General features: G+C 39.2%; 1 long non-coding RNA gene and 6 other non-coding genes across 7 annotated transcripts; 2 read left to right on the top strand and 5 right to left on the bottom strand.

Annotated features, from left to right (window-relative positions):
- Positions 1-61: 61 nt before the first annotated feature.
- On the bottom strand, positions 62-150 carry trnar-ucu (transfer RNA arginine (anticodon UCU)). Its single transcript is given in 2 exon segments — positions 62-97; positions 114-150. It is a non-coding gene; the product is annotated as a tRNA-Arg (tRNA).
- Positions 151-289: 139 nt separating this feature from the next.
- trnat-ugu (transfer RNA threonine (anticodon UGU)) lies at positions 290-363 on the bottom strand. The gene has a single exon. It is a non-coding gene; the product is annotated as a tRNA-Thr (tRNA).
- Positions 364-1,993: 1,630 nt separating this feature from the next.
- Positions 1,994-2,067, bottom strand: trnat-agu (transfer RNA threonine (anticodon AGU)). The gene has a single exon. It is a non-coding gene; the product is annotated as a tRNA-Thr (tRNA).
- A 539-nt stretch (positions 2,068-2,606) lies between these two features.
- On the bottom strand, positions 2,607-2,695 carry trnar-ucu (transfer RNA arginine (anticodon UCU)). Its single transcript is given in 2 exon segments — positions 2,607-2,642; positions 2,659-2,695. It is a non-coding gene; the product is annotated as a tRNA-Arg (tRNA).
- Positions 2,696-2,834: 139 nt separating this feature from the next.
- On the bottom strand, positions 2,835-2,908 carry trnat-ugu (transfer RNA threonine (anticodon UGU)). The gene has a single exon. It is a non-coding gene; the product is annotated as a tRNA-Thr (tRNA).
- A 940-nt stretch (positions 2,909-3,848) lies between these two features.
- LOC143707668 (uncharacterized) lies at positions 3,849-4,609 on the top strand. Its single transcript, XR_013193194.1, has 3 exons — positions 3,849-3,952; positions 4,108-4,223; positions 4,317-4,609. It is a non-coding gene; the product is annotated as an uncharacterized LOC143707668 (long non-coding RNA).
- Positions 4,610-11,731: 7,122 nt separating this feature from the next.
- On the top strand, positions 11,732-11,805 carry trnam-cau (transfer RNA methionine (anticodon CAU)). The gene has a single exon. It is a non-coding gene; the product is annotated as a tRNA-Met (tRNA).
- Positions 11,806-13,317: the final 1,512 nt, after the last annotated feature.

Raw genomic sequence — 13,317 nt, 5'->3', positions numbered from 1 at the left:
ACGAGGTCCCTTAGAGGTAAGAGGATTGTTTCCAAAACATCTGAGCAATAGAGGGTATGCACGAGTCTGGTGGGACTCGAACCCACAACCTTTGAATATCTCCATTCACAATCTAGAAGTCCAATGCGCTATCCATTGCGCCACAGAGCCACAAAAGACAAACTTTAAGACGCTATTGCATGCACATCACTTCTTAGATTTCCACATTTTGTGCAGATGCACACTGTTCAGCATGCAAAGATTTACATATGTAAAAGATTAAGTGAGTGGTGCCCACATCCTGTGGCATAGGCACTGCTGAGATTCGAACCCAGGATCTCCTGTTTACAAGACAGGCGCTTTGACCAACTAAGCCACAGCACCACTTGCTGAACCTTCTACAATGTGTTGCTATAAAAAGTCTAAAAGAGGTAGCAGGTCAGGAAAATAGCTGATTACATCATGAAAGAGGTTAGGGGATTATTTCCAAAACCCGAGGGGCATTCAGGGCTCTGTTGAAGAAAGAGGGAATATCTGAAACTCTCAATACGTGTTTCTGAAAGGTTTTTGGAACCTCCAGTTACAATACATCTAAACTCTGTCTCAGCTAGGAGAAATGGAAAGCAATCTCTGCTATGCTTTCAGCTGATCTGAAAGACAAAATCCAGAAAGCTTTTCATGAATTATATATTCATATTTGTAAAGACTGTTTTGAATACATCCAGAGGCTGGATCTCAACAATAGGAAGTAGCAGATTCTGGCCTAAGCCAGTGGTTTTCAAAACATTCTCGAAACCTCCCAGACGCTATACATTTTTGTTATTTACCTTATTTCAAAAGGGTTAATTGAGCTACTTAGTAGAGTACTCTATGATCTGACGTGGGTGTGTCCAATAAGGGAGATGAGCAGAATGTGAAGGGTAGGCTTCTGAAGTAGTTTGTGGACCCCAGTTTTAAACATATGTCTGACTCACAGAGACATCAGAGCAAAAGAGGCCACTGACTATTCTGGTGGGACTCAAAACCACAACCAGGGAATTTCTCCATTCGCATCCCAGAAGTCCAAAGTTCTATCCATTGTACCATAAAATGACACACTTCAGGGAAGTATTGCATGCGCAGCACTTCTTAGTTTTTCCAGTTTTGTGCAGGTAAACACAGTTCGTCATGCAAAGACTTTCATATGTGAAAAGGTTAAGCACTCCCATATCCTGTGCCAAAGGCACTGCTGGGATTTGAACCCAGGATCTCCTGTTTACGAGACAGGCGCTTTGACCAGCTAAGCCACAGATCAGTGAAATTTGTTGGTAAAACAAGTCTAAAAGAGGTAGCACATCAGGAAAACAGCTGATCACGTCATGAAAGAGGTCCCTTAGAGGTAAGAGGATTGTTTCCAAAACACGAGGGCCTTTCACGCCTCAAGGGAATGTCTGAACTCATTTAATTTTGGCTCTACACTCTCGATAGTCATGCCTAAAATGTTTCCTGAGCCTTCTTCTGATATGAAATGGCAAAATCCAGAAAGTTATCCATGTATTATTCTTCATATATGTAAAGACTTTGTTTGTACAAATATCCATAGGCTTGACCATATCAATGGGTAGTAGCAGATTTCAGGCCTAAGCCAGGAGCTTGCAAACCATTCTTGAAGCGCATCTGCACCACATATATATATTTTTTTTATTATCTCTCTCATTTAATACAGGTGAATCAAATAATTGATTGATAATTAACGTACTCGACGATCTGACTTGGGTGTGCTCAATAAGGAAAAGAAGAAAAATGTGTTGCATAGGCTTCTGAAAAAGTTGGAAAACCCCAGCTTTAAGCAAATGTCAGTCTGGTAAAGACGTCTGTGCAAAGGGACACCATTCGTGACTCTGGTGGGACCCAAAAAACGACAACCTTTTTAAAACCTTCATTTGCAACCGAGAAGTCCAGATTGTCTTTCCTGCCAAGACTTTCACGTCAGAGAAGGAGAAGGTTAAATGACTACTCTTAGAAGCCACAGATTAGGCACTGCTGGGATTCAAACCCAGGATCTCCTGTTTACTAGACAGGCGCTTTGACCAACTAAGCCACAGCGCCAGTTACTGTCACTGGTTCGATGCTTTTGTATACAAAGTCTAAAAGAGGTAGCATGTCAGGAGAATAGCTGATTACATCATGAATAGGTCCCTTTGAAGTTACAGGATTATTTCCAAAACCTGAAAGGTGTGCAGGCTTCTGTTGAGGGACAAGGGAATATCTCAAGCCATTTATTTCTGGATCGAAACTCTCAGTACTCGTGTCTCAAATGTTTCGGGAACCTCCAGTTACGATACATCTAAATGCTGTTTCAGCTTGGAGAAATGGAAAGCGTGTTTTTTTTTTCTTCTTTTTTTTCTAGGTAGGTGGCCAACAATAGGTTGTTGCAGATTTTGGCCTAGACCAGTGGATTTCAACCTATTCTTATTTAAATAGGTGACTTAAGTTAATTAGTAGAGTACTCTGTGATCTGAGTTGGGTGTGTCCAAAGAGGGAAATAAGCAGAACGTGAAGGGTATGCTTCTGAAGTAGTTTATGGATTCAAGTTTTAAGCATATGCTTGTCCAACACAAAGACATCTGAGCAAAAGAGGGTATGCACGACTCTGGTGGGACTCAAACCCACAACCTTTGAATATCTCCATTCACAATCTAGAAGTCCAATGCGCTATCCATTGTGCCACAGAGCCACAAAAGACAAACTTTAAGACGCTATTGCATGCACATCACTTCTTAGATTTCCACATTTTGTGCAGATGCACACTGTTCAGCATGCAAAGATTTACCTATGTAAAAGATTAAGTGAGCGGTGCCCACATCCTGTGGCATAGGCACTGCTGGGATTCGAACCCAGGATCTCCTGTTTACAAGACAGGCACTTTGACAAACTAAGCCACAGCGCCACTTGCTGAACCTTCTACAATGTGTTGGCATAAAAAGTCTAAAAGAGGTAGCAGGTCAGGAAAATAGCTGATTACATCATGAAAGAGGTTAGGGGATTATTTCCAAAACCCGGGGGGCATTCAGGGCTCTGTTGAAGAAAGAGGGGATATCTGAAACTCTCAATACTTGTGTCTGAAATGTTTTTGGAACCTCCAGTTACAATACATCTAAATTCTGTCTCAGCTGGGAGAAATGGAAAGCAATCTCTGCTATGCTTTCAGCTGATCTGAAAGACAAAATCCAGAAAGATTTTCATGAATTATATATTCATATTTGTAAAGTACGGTGGCCGAGAAGGGTCACAACACATACAAACCCCACAACAACTACATATTCAGAAAACACATACAAATTCAGAAAACACATGCAAACAACGCCACAACAACTACATATTCAGAAAACACATACAAATTCAGAAAACATACAAATTCAGAAAACACATGCAAATTCAGAAAACAACTTTGTCGATTTCACATTCGCTGCAAATATTTGCAGCACGAGCAAATAGGGAAACAAACTGCAAACTGCAAAAACACAACGGAAATGTTTCCGGGGGGGCCATAATCAGTGACGGACCCGCATCCATCCGGTTGTCTTAGCGCTATTTTTTGAATGTGTGCTGTGCTTTTCTTGTCTCAAGAGGTAAGTGTTTCTCTTTCATTATGACAGACTTGTCGATGTGCTCTGATACCGAAGTGGTTTTGTGTGTTTTTAACATATTAAGTTATTGTCCCCATAACGTATTAGTCTGCCAACGTTGTTAGCTGGAAACTAAGTTAGCTGGCTAGCTCGTGTCTGGCCATTAAATAGATGCATTACTGGCGTTTGTACAATGTTGTCCTGATATCTGAACTATTTATTTAATTTTTAGTTTGAAATGTTCTGTCCGTATTGTGCCGAGCAACTGGGGGACGCTCCCAAGTTTTGCCCGTCGTGTGGTCTGAACGTGGGGTTCCTTACGGTGTGTCCATCCACGTCATCAAGCCTAGGCCGTGGGCCTACAGGTAATATCCCCTTACTGTGCTCCCATTTTAACGTTACTGTGCTGCATTGAATTGTCCCATGGTTTTAGCTGTCAGAAAGGTGGCAATTTATCAACCAATCACAAAGCATAGCTATAATGAATCAGTGTGTGTGTGTGTGTGTGTGTGTGTGTTAGTGAATGAGACAAGTATCCAAGGAAGAGCAGGTCAATTCATGAGGTTCAGGGAAGTTAAAGAGGCTGAGAGGAGGACCTTTTCAAAGGCTAAAAAGAAACCAAACATTATGGTCAAGGTAAACTAATATGGAGGTTTAGGTCACAATGTGACTATTACACAGTACACAGTCTTAAACATGTTTGTTTTTCTTCTTTTCTTATTTCTGTAGATTTCAATTGGCATAATGACCAGAACAAAATATGGGTTAAAACCTATAAGAGGGAAAACTTTGCCATTAAATGTTGAACCCCTGTGGTCATCAAAACAAATTTTGCCAGCTGCTATAAAAAAACAGCGAGATTTTAATCAAGACATGATGTACGATGGAGAATATGTCCTGGTATATCCTGATGGCTCTCAGGTACAAAATATACCAGGCACAGACAAACCCTTTGTCCTTGAACATTATAAAGAGGCCATTGGAAAGTCTTACCAGAGGATCGTACTGTACATCTGCCCCCTTCAGGATTCGAGTAAGTATTGAAGTACATGTATGTAAAATAATAATAATAATAATTGATAATGGTTGGTAATTAAGTGAGTTCTTAATTTAATTTGAGCTGGTTGTAAAATTGCCATATATTTTGCATATACCTAGCCTAATAATGATGCATCATTTTCTCTTTCCAAAGTCATGGAGATGACTCCTCTTCAGAATCCGATGATGAGGCATTTGCTAGCCTTCCACTGAAAGGAATAGATCGAGCATGTTGTGCTCTTTAAATCATATTAACAAATATCTATAATATGATTTAAATTAAATTATTCAAATTATTTGTTTGTTTTAGTTTACCAAAACAATGTCCACCAACAGTGTCCAGGCCATCTGATGGGCAAGTATGTATTATTCTGTAATGTTATTAAGTTTATGTTAATGATGTAATTATTGTTAATTTGTTTGGTGTTATCTCTACTTTCATAAACAGGCCAATGGAGCAGGACCAGGACCCAAAAACACCACATCATGTGACTTCTACAAGTAAGTCACAATGGATTCAAATTGTTCGTTCATTGCACTAATACTTTTGGCTCTGGGTTTAGCATGAAATATTGACTGCTGAATGTAATGCATTACAGTACCAAGTATAACACTTTTTACTGTAATTTCACAACCATCTTGTTTTAGTATTTCATTGTTCCTTTAATCCACAGCACATATACCAAGATCTATGCACCAGTTGTCATTGACAGCAGTTGCTCTGATGTTGAGGACGTAGACAATTTTCAGGAGGAAGACAGGTACTTTGATAGAAATAATGCTGTCAACCTTTGTTGTTGTTTTTTTTGTTTGTTTCCTCAGATATATTACATAGTTCAAGCTACATTTGGCATTTTACCTGGTTTCTGTTGCCATACAATTATTAAAGCAAATATTCAAATTGTATATATTTTTTTACTTACCCCTAAACCGTAACAAAATCTGGCAGAAATTATTGAAAGCTTGCAATGTGTGCTTCATGCTTATGCCCATCACATTTCATCACACACATATGGTGTTCTCACTGTAATGGGACCATAAAAGATTTATATTTTAATTATCCAAATAAAAGGCAGTGTTAATGTTTCTCTTTCTTGTGTTGCAGAGACGCAGATATTGGACTGACGGCTGCAGACGTTCTGTCAAATCTGTCATACAACATTAACACAAAAAGCTGTAGCAGGTTAAATATAAACCGTGCTAATGTCTGGGATGGTGCTCTGAGGGGATTCAAACGTTCCTCATTTGACCCCACCTGTAGCCTTTTGGTCAAATTCACTGATGACATCGGGCAAACAGAGGAGGCTGTGGACACAGGAGGGCCTACACGGGAATTTCTGACACTCTTGATGGACGCCATTAAAACCAGTCGATTTTTTGAAGGCAAAGAAGATGGCAAATACCTGTCATTTGATAGCAAAGGTAATTCACTTTTTGTCACATTTTGACAGTATTATAAATCAATTTGAACTAACCGTGGAACATTGCCATTGTTAGCTGCAGAAGGTGATGAGTATTTCCATGTTGGAAGAATGGTTGCCGTCTCCATTGTACATGGTGGTCCAGGGCCTCGATGCTTTTCCCCAAGCTTCTACCAGTACCTGGTTGGTAAAGTTAAGACCATTGAGGCACCAATTGAGGATATACCTGATACTGAAGTCAGGAATGTTCTCCTTGAGGTAATTGTAATTATGTGTTTCTAAGAATATTCAAGATTTTTTTTTTTATATATTTTGATGAACAATCAACAATTTGGACACCCCAGTAGCTTGAAAAACCAGTGTGATATTGGAATAAAACCAGTGACTTCCATGCTTTGTCACTAATATGTAGTCTAAATTCCAACCAATACTCACTTAAAAAAGTTGGGTTAAAATCAACCCAACAGCTAATCCAATGGTGGGTTGATATAGCACCGACCTATTGTTGGGTTATTTTAACCCAATAACTTAGGTAACTAGTTTTACCCAATAAATTGGGTTTCAAAAAACGAATCTGTTGGGTTATTTGGCCAAAATGCTTTAATCAAACTATTATTAATATTAATTATAATTACTATTATTTCCATGAAAATAACTCACTCACTCACAACTTAAGTATATTAACAATGCTTTATTTACATCCAATTAGACATTGCATTCAAAAGTTATTGTTGCAAGTGTTTCAATAAATAAAATAAAAAAAAGTAATGCAATTATAAACTGCCTCATAAGGCAACGTGTTGAAGGGAACACCTCCAGGCACAGAATATTAATGTTAAAATTAATTAATTTAGAGTTATGTTTTAAGTTCTAAGAAACATGGATCACAACAACACAAATAAACAGTTGTAAACATTACAAGTTGTAAACATTTTCATTAAGTTATTGTTTGCAATTGCTTTCATTTACTTCCTTAAAATAAGAAATTCTTTCAATAAATAAATAAATAAATAAATAGAAGTAATGCAATTATAAACTGCCTCATAAGGCGACAGTGTGTTGAGGGAACAGCTCCTGCCACAGAATGCTAAAATTAATTTAATTACAATTATGTTTTAAGTTCTAAGAAACATGGAATACAAATACACAAACAAAACAAACCAAAGCTTGTCCAGCTTATCCAATTATAAACTGCCTAAGTAGGCGACAATGAGTTGATGGAACTCCTCCTGGCACAGAATATGATGTTTTATTAACAAAGTTCGGGAGAAGCACGTTCAGATAATTAACACGGTTGGAGAGCACTCAGCAATCATGATTAAAACGTGTATATATAGACTCAGCACTCTCACCTCATTTCTCTGACAGTTTAGCAGCGTCCCTCCACCACCCCTTCTCCACTCTTCTAGTCCTAAACCACTTTACATACAGGGGGGAGTACTCTGGGTTCGGGCCGAATTCCGAGCTCGGAGCCCTCCCCCCGTACAGCACGCCAAATACGCATTATACTTTATTCCCTTTAATTGTATGTAAGTGTGAACTCGTGAAATATTGTGTGTTGTAGCAACTGCCAAACAGCTGCCGCAGGCGTTGGATACTCAATGTCTAAAACATAAAATAATTTAAAGCATGTATCCACAGCTTGTAAAAGGCTGTCTTGCTCTAGTGCCGCTCCTCCCACAATGACGAAGGCTTGTGAGCAGTTGAATTTGTCCCCAAGCTGCAGGACATGAGGGAATTGCCTCCGTTGCTCCTCCTCCTCCAAATACTTGATGATGTTTGTTCCAACCTTTAAATAGAAATTTTAAATGGTAAATATGCACAAATGGATCAAATATTACCCCAAATGTGTTGTCATAAATGATGTACCTACAGGCTGTAAATCAACAAATGCTTGTTTTGCCTCATGGTAAGAGGGCCGAGCCATCTTGCAGCCTGTTTTGTGTGGCAATGGAGGAAGGATAGCTGGCAGGGTTTTTAAAGCAACATCTCCAAGAGTGTCTTTACATAAAACAGAAAGAACAATGGATTAATCTTTAAACAAGTGCATTATATCATAGACAAAATATTATAACTTGACATGAAAGTACAGAGCTGTTGTGCAGGATTTTCTCACCAGAAGAAATGTTATTGGGTACACAAAATAACCCAACATTTTTTAGAGTGTACAGACAGTGTTTTTATTTTACTCTAGATTAAGAATGCTAGGACACTGGAAGAACTCGTGGAACTCGCAGATAAGCACTCCAGCATGCTTCAGACAGCAGGATGCTATAATGCCTGAGGACACTGGAGGATAAGGAAAAAGTTGTGGATGGTTACATCCAGTGGTACTTCACCTACCGCAACCATGTTTACTTCCAGAGGTAGGTCACTCTGACTACTTTGTAAGAATTCAAACGAGAATTTGAATGAAACTCAAATGAGTGTCTAACAAATGTGAGTCCTACTGGCAATAGCATTAAGAACTTACCATGATCTGCCTCTTCCCCTCACCCACAACCCAACCCGGTAATAGGTTCAAGGATGGCCTGGCTACCCTCAACTTTTTCAACGCTCTGGAACAGCATCCCTCCATTTTCCTGCCCTACATGTGTTACAGTGCGGAAGACCTGACAGCCGAGAGTGTAGAGTCACTGTTCCGTCCAGAAATGAGCCCAACTGGTAGCTCAAATCGCCATGAGGAGGAGAGAGTGCTTGGCTACTGGCTGGACTACTTAATCGCTGTAAAAGGTATAATTTTCTGTATGTTGTTTGAAGTGAAGTTCACAAATGGATGATAAATCTCAATGTGTTTCTTTACTCCCAACCCCCACAGAGGAAGGGTCAGGGATGTCCTTGCAGGACATTCTGATGTTCGCCACAGGCCTGAAAGAAATCCCAGCAGCAAAATTAATACCACAGCCTCAACTCACATTCCAGAAACACTCAAGGTTTCCTGAGGCTAATGTCTGCGCGAACACATTAAAACTCCCAATCTTACCCTCATATGAAATCTTTGAGGAAGCCATGAATTATGGAATCAAGAACGCTCCAGGATTTGGGCTCCATTGAGGTGTCAATCAGAAATTAATTATCAGTGGCAAATTTGCATTACTGTTGTTACTGTTTGCATTGCACTTTGCACTGTTACATTGTTTACAGAAATCCATTTTTTTTTTATAAGAAATTTCTCTATTTGGAAACTTTTCATGGCAGATTTACATTGCTGTTACTGTTCGCACTTTACTATTTGTATGGTTACATGGTTTACAGAAGTCCAATGATTTTTTGTATAAGAAAAGGTGCAAGTTTCTCTATTTGGAAACTTTCCGTGACAGATTTACATTGCTGTTACTGTTCGCACTTTACTGTTTGTCAGTATTTTAACAGTTAAAAGAAATAAAATAATTTTTATAAGAAAATGTAAGTTTGTCTATTCTGAAACATTTTGCAAGAGCCATCAGAATGAAGTTTATTTGTTGTTGCATAAATTGGTCATGAAATGTTACCGATCTAGCATGAAAGTCACCATTAGCTTCAGCATACCGTATTTATCAACACTGTTAACACCAAAAGCATACATTGTGATGGTGGAAAAAGTAAGGGAAGTCATTGCAATCGATTAATATCTTTGCTTTTAATTTAACCTTTAATTTAAGGTGTCCATATCAGTACACCACACTGGAGGCAATGCTGTCTGAAAGAAAATAAATTGCCTACACGTCTGTTAGTTCTCTCTCTCAAAGACCAGCCATTTCCTTAAGTCTAATGTAGTTGTCAACAGCAGCTGGCCAGTTGATGGGTGGAGCGAGCTGGCTCTGTCTCTCCAAGTTGGCAAAATATGCTTGGAGGTTAGCATCTCCACACAAACTGTTTGTGGGTGGCAGAAGGTCTTTGAACTCCTGTAACACTTGGGGATCCACTGGGAATCCACAATCCCTTCCACCAAACCTAAGGCCGCACAGAAAGCACAACAGTGAACTCATTTTGAATAGTGTTTAAATCTCAAAGGGAAACCAACCAAACATTTATTGAAAATGACAATACAGGTGTTACATACAAACCTGTGAGGCAGGTTGTAAATGGTATCAGGTTTCCCAGATGGACAGAGAGACTGCCGGACGGGTCTGATGGTATGGTTATTCCAAAGCTCTCGGTGTTCATCAAGCTCTTTCTGAAAGATGCCCAGGAACACATACCGTACAAGGCACTTGTGTTCATGGGTGCCATTGAAGTAGTGTCTCTCTCTCAGGTCACTGAATAAATCCATCCAGAACTGTGTCCTAATAATGGAGTACAGTGATTTTAGTTTTGTATAAATGTTTCTAATACAAATACTTAAATTATGTGACAGTCTTGGAAAACAACATTCTGCACTGCATTCACCAGTGCAGAATGGACTGTAAACACTTATTACAATTTGAAACAGTCAACCATGCACACTAATCCTTTTACTTACCATAACTATTGCACAATCGGCAGTACACAGCCTGATCCATGTATGACGCTCATATAAATAAGCCTACATTTTCAAAGTCAGCATTGTATGGTTCCAACCCAGCATAATATTACGAAAAGATTACAGAAATATGAAACAGTATTGAAAAATATGTGAGTAACAGTATTGTTAAACGTACCTCTGTTTCCTGAAAAAGGACCACCAACTTTCAATCCTTTGATTGGCAGTTGAAGTGCCATACATGTGGCTGAGAGAACCTGCAAAGTCATCGGTGTGGTCCTCTCTTAAAGAACAGTGGATGGCAGCCATGTCTCCATTTTCTGTCCCACAGTCTGTCCTAAGACGAGCCGGAAGGCCACAGCTCGAAACACACTGCAGGTAATGGTGAGCTATGTAAGGAACTCAGCTTTTTGGAAATATTAATAATCAATAATATCTTGTTATTATTAATTATAAATATTTGGGTCAGTTAATTGGATTAACTTGATGTGGCTGAATTAATATTACAATCAATTAATCAGTTCTTCCAACGAACTATTTTGATTATTAATTTATTCTAATAAAGGGTATCTTCCATGGCCACCGAAGAATAATTATTTCTTCGCCTGTACAGTACTTTGAGCCAGTAGCAAAAACCGTGATCGTAAAGTGACTTGTATTGCAAACAAAACAGAACCAAATACATATTATGTACAAGTTTTATTAACTAAATATAGATATTTATATGAATATAAATAAACTAAACAACATACACACATGAATACATAAATAGGTTAGTGATAGGATGAAATTGGAAACCGGAAGAGGGTCTATGAGAGGAACCATCAGAATTTCATTTTCACATTTCATTGAATTGAATACTTGCATTTGTAATGGGAACAATTCTTGAAGTTGTTGAAAATTGGAGTCGTTGATGGTTCCGGCAGTGTCAAGTGGAAGTTGGTTGAGCGTTCTCTTTCTCCAGGAACGCATGACTGGTTTGGTGAAGGCCTGGGACTCTGTTGAGGCCACGCCGAGCACCCAGGAGAAGTGAGGAAGTCGGAAGGATGGGTGATTGGAGTCGTTGTTGGTTGGAGTCTTTGTTGGTTGGAGTCTTTGTTCCAAAACTCCTGAGATTGTCCTTGGTTGACATGACATGTCCATCCTGACATGACGGCCGGTGTTGAGCAGCATTTTTGGACCTACACCGAATGGCAGATGATCTAGAAGGTAGGGCTTCACCGCTCACCCAAGTCAGAGCACATGCCTCGTTGGCGCAGTTAGGCAGCGCGTCAGTCTCATAATCTGAAGGTCGTGAGTTCGAGCCTCACATGGGGCAGAATGGTGCTTTTTGATACACGGGACCGTGTAAATTAATGAGCTGCTTTCTGTATTCCCTTTTATGCCTTTGTCCATTTCTTCATATGCACTGTAATTGAAATCCAGTGTTTTTTTAAGACTAATGTTGAACAAATGCAGTAATAGTATTACTCTCATATTCATGTCATATGTGTCAGTGTTGTTACAATGTTTTGTTAAGGCTTATATCATTCTTTCATTCTAATGGCATGTCTTGTTAATGCTAATGTAATGTTTTACATGACATTCCTTGAAACTTGTGTCATGACACTCCACCCCATGCCCCCAAACCCATGACATTTCATTCCAAGAAATTTCCAAGAATCCTTGCCATGAAATTCTACTGCATCTTCTTCCGGTAAACATCACAACATGTTATTGCGTGAAATTCAGTTGAATCCGATTCAATCAACATGTCCATTTTTTCTGAAATGTCATGACTTGAAATTCCAAGTGCCATAGAATCCCATACATTGCACTAAAGTGTTACTTTAAAGGTCATGTACTGCAGGTCAGTGTTACTTTAATGTTTGGTTAATTCTAGCATGAACTGAATTGCAGTGCTTTGCCAACATTGCTGCATTTCTGGATAAACTTGCCAGAGGGTTAAAGACTCTAGCTTGACTCTAAAGACTTAAGGACTGGTGTGATGTGTTCATATGTTCTGGTTCTGCTCAGCATTCTGTATGAGCTGCAACTGTCTTATGGTGTTTTTGGGAAGGCCAGTGAGAAGTCCATTACAATAATCCACCCTGCTGGTGATGAAAGCATGCACAAGTTTCTCTAAGTCTTGACTGGAAATGTGACACCCCAAAGTATGTGCACATTTTCGGTAAAGTGTTAATTCATTAAGCAAAATTGGATTGTTATTTATGTGAACTAAAAAGAATTGTGGAACTTGAAAGTGAATCAGTACAGGATCGGTGTAGAAATATAGTTTGTTGTTGTAGTGAGAAGACGGGACTCGTATTATGAAAAGTGAAAGGAGGACTCTCATATAGGAGCTGTGTGCGCCTGCGCCCTCACATCTGCTGAGGATTTAGTGCGACGTGACACTGTGGCTCCTGTCTCATAAATTTTTCCTGTTATTTTGCAGAACTGTCTTATCTGTATACTGAGCCTTCCGCGTGGGGCCTGTAACAGAAACAAAGCATCTAATTCTTGCATTATTTTTCAGGTGATAGTATGCTGATTTAGTTATTGCTTTGACATGACTACTGAAACTAAGGTCTGACTCCAGAGACACACCCAGATTCCTGACTTGATTTTTCGTTGTTTGACCCCTAGACTGAAGGTATGCGTTCACCTTGAGAACTTCATCTTTGTTTCCAAATGCAATGACTTCAGTTTTGTCTTTGTTTAACTGAAGAAAGTTTTGGCACATCCAATTGTTTACTTCATCAATGCATTGGCAGAGGGAGTTAATGGGGCTGTAATCGTTAGGCGATAGGGATAAGTAGAGCTGTGTGTCGTCTGCATAGCTGTGGTAAGC

The sequence above is a fragment of the Siphateles boraxobius genome, unplaced genomic scaffold, assembly GCF_051911475.1.
Source record: "Siphateles boraxobius isolate OS27281-9 unplaced genomic scaffold, OSU_SipBor_1 42, whole genome shotgun sequence".
Taxonomy (NCBI): domain Eukaryota; kingdom Metazoa; phylum Chordata; class Actinopteri; order Cypriniformes; family Leuciscidae; genus Siphateles; species Siphateles boraxobius.
Note: the sequence above shows the minus strand (reverse complement) of the source record. Positions and strands in the feature narration are given on the sequence as shown.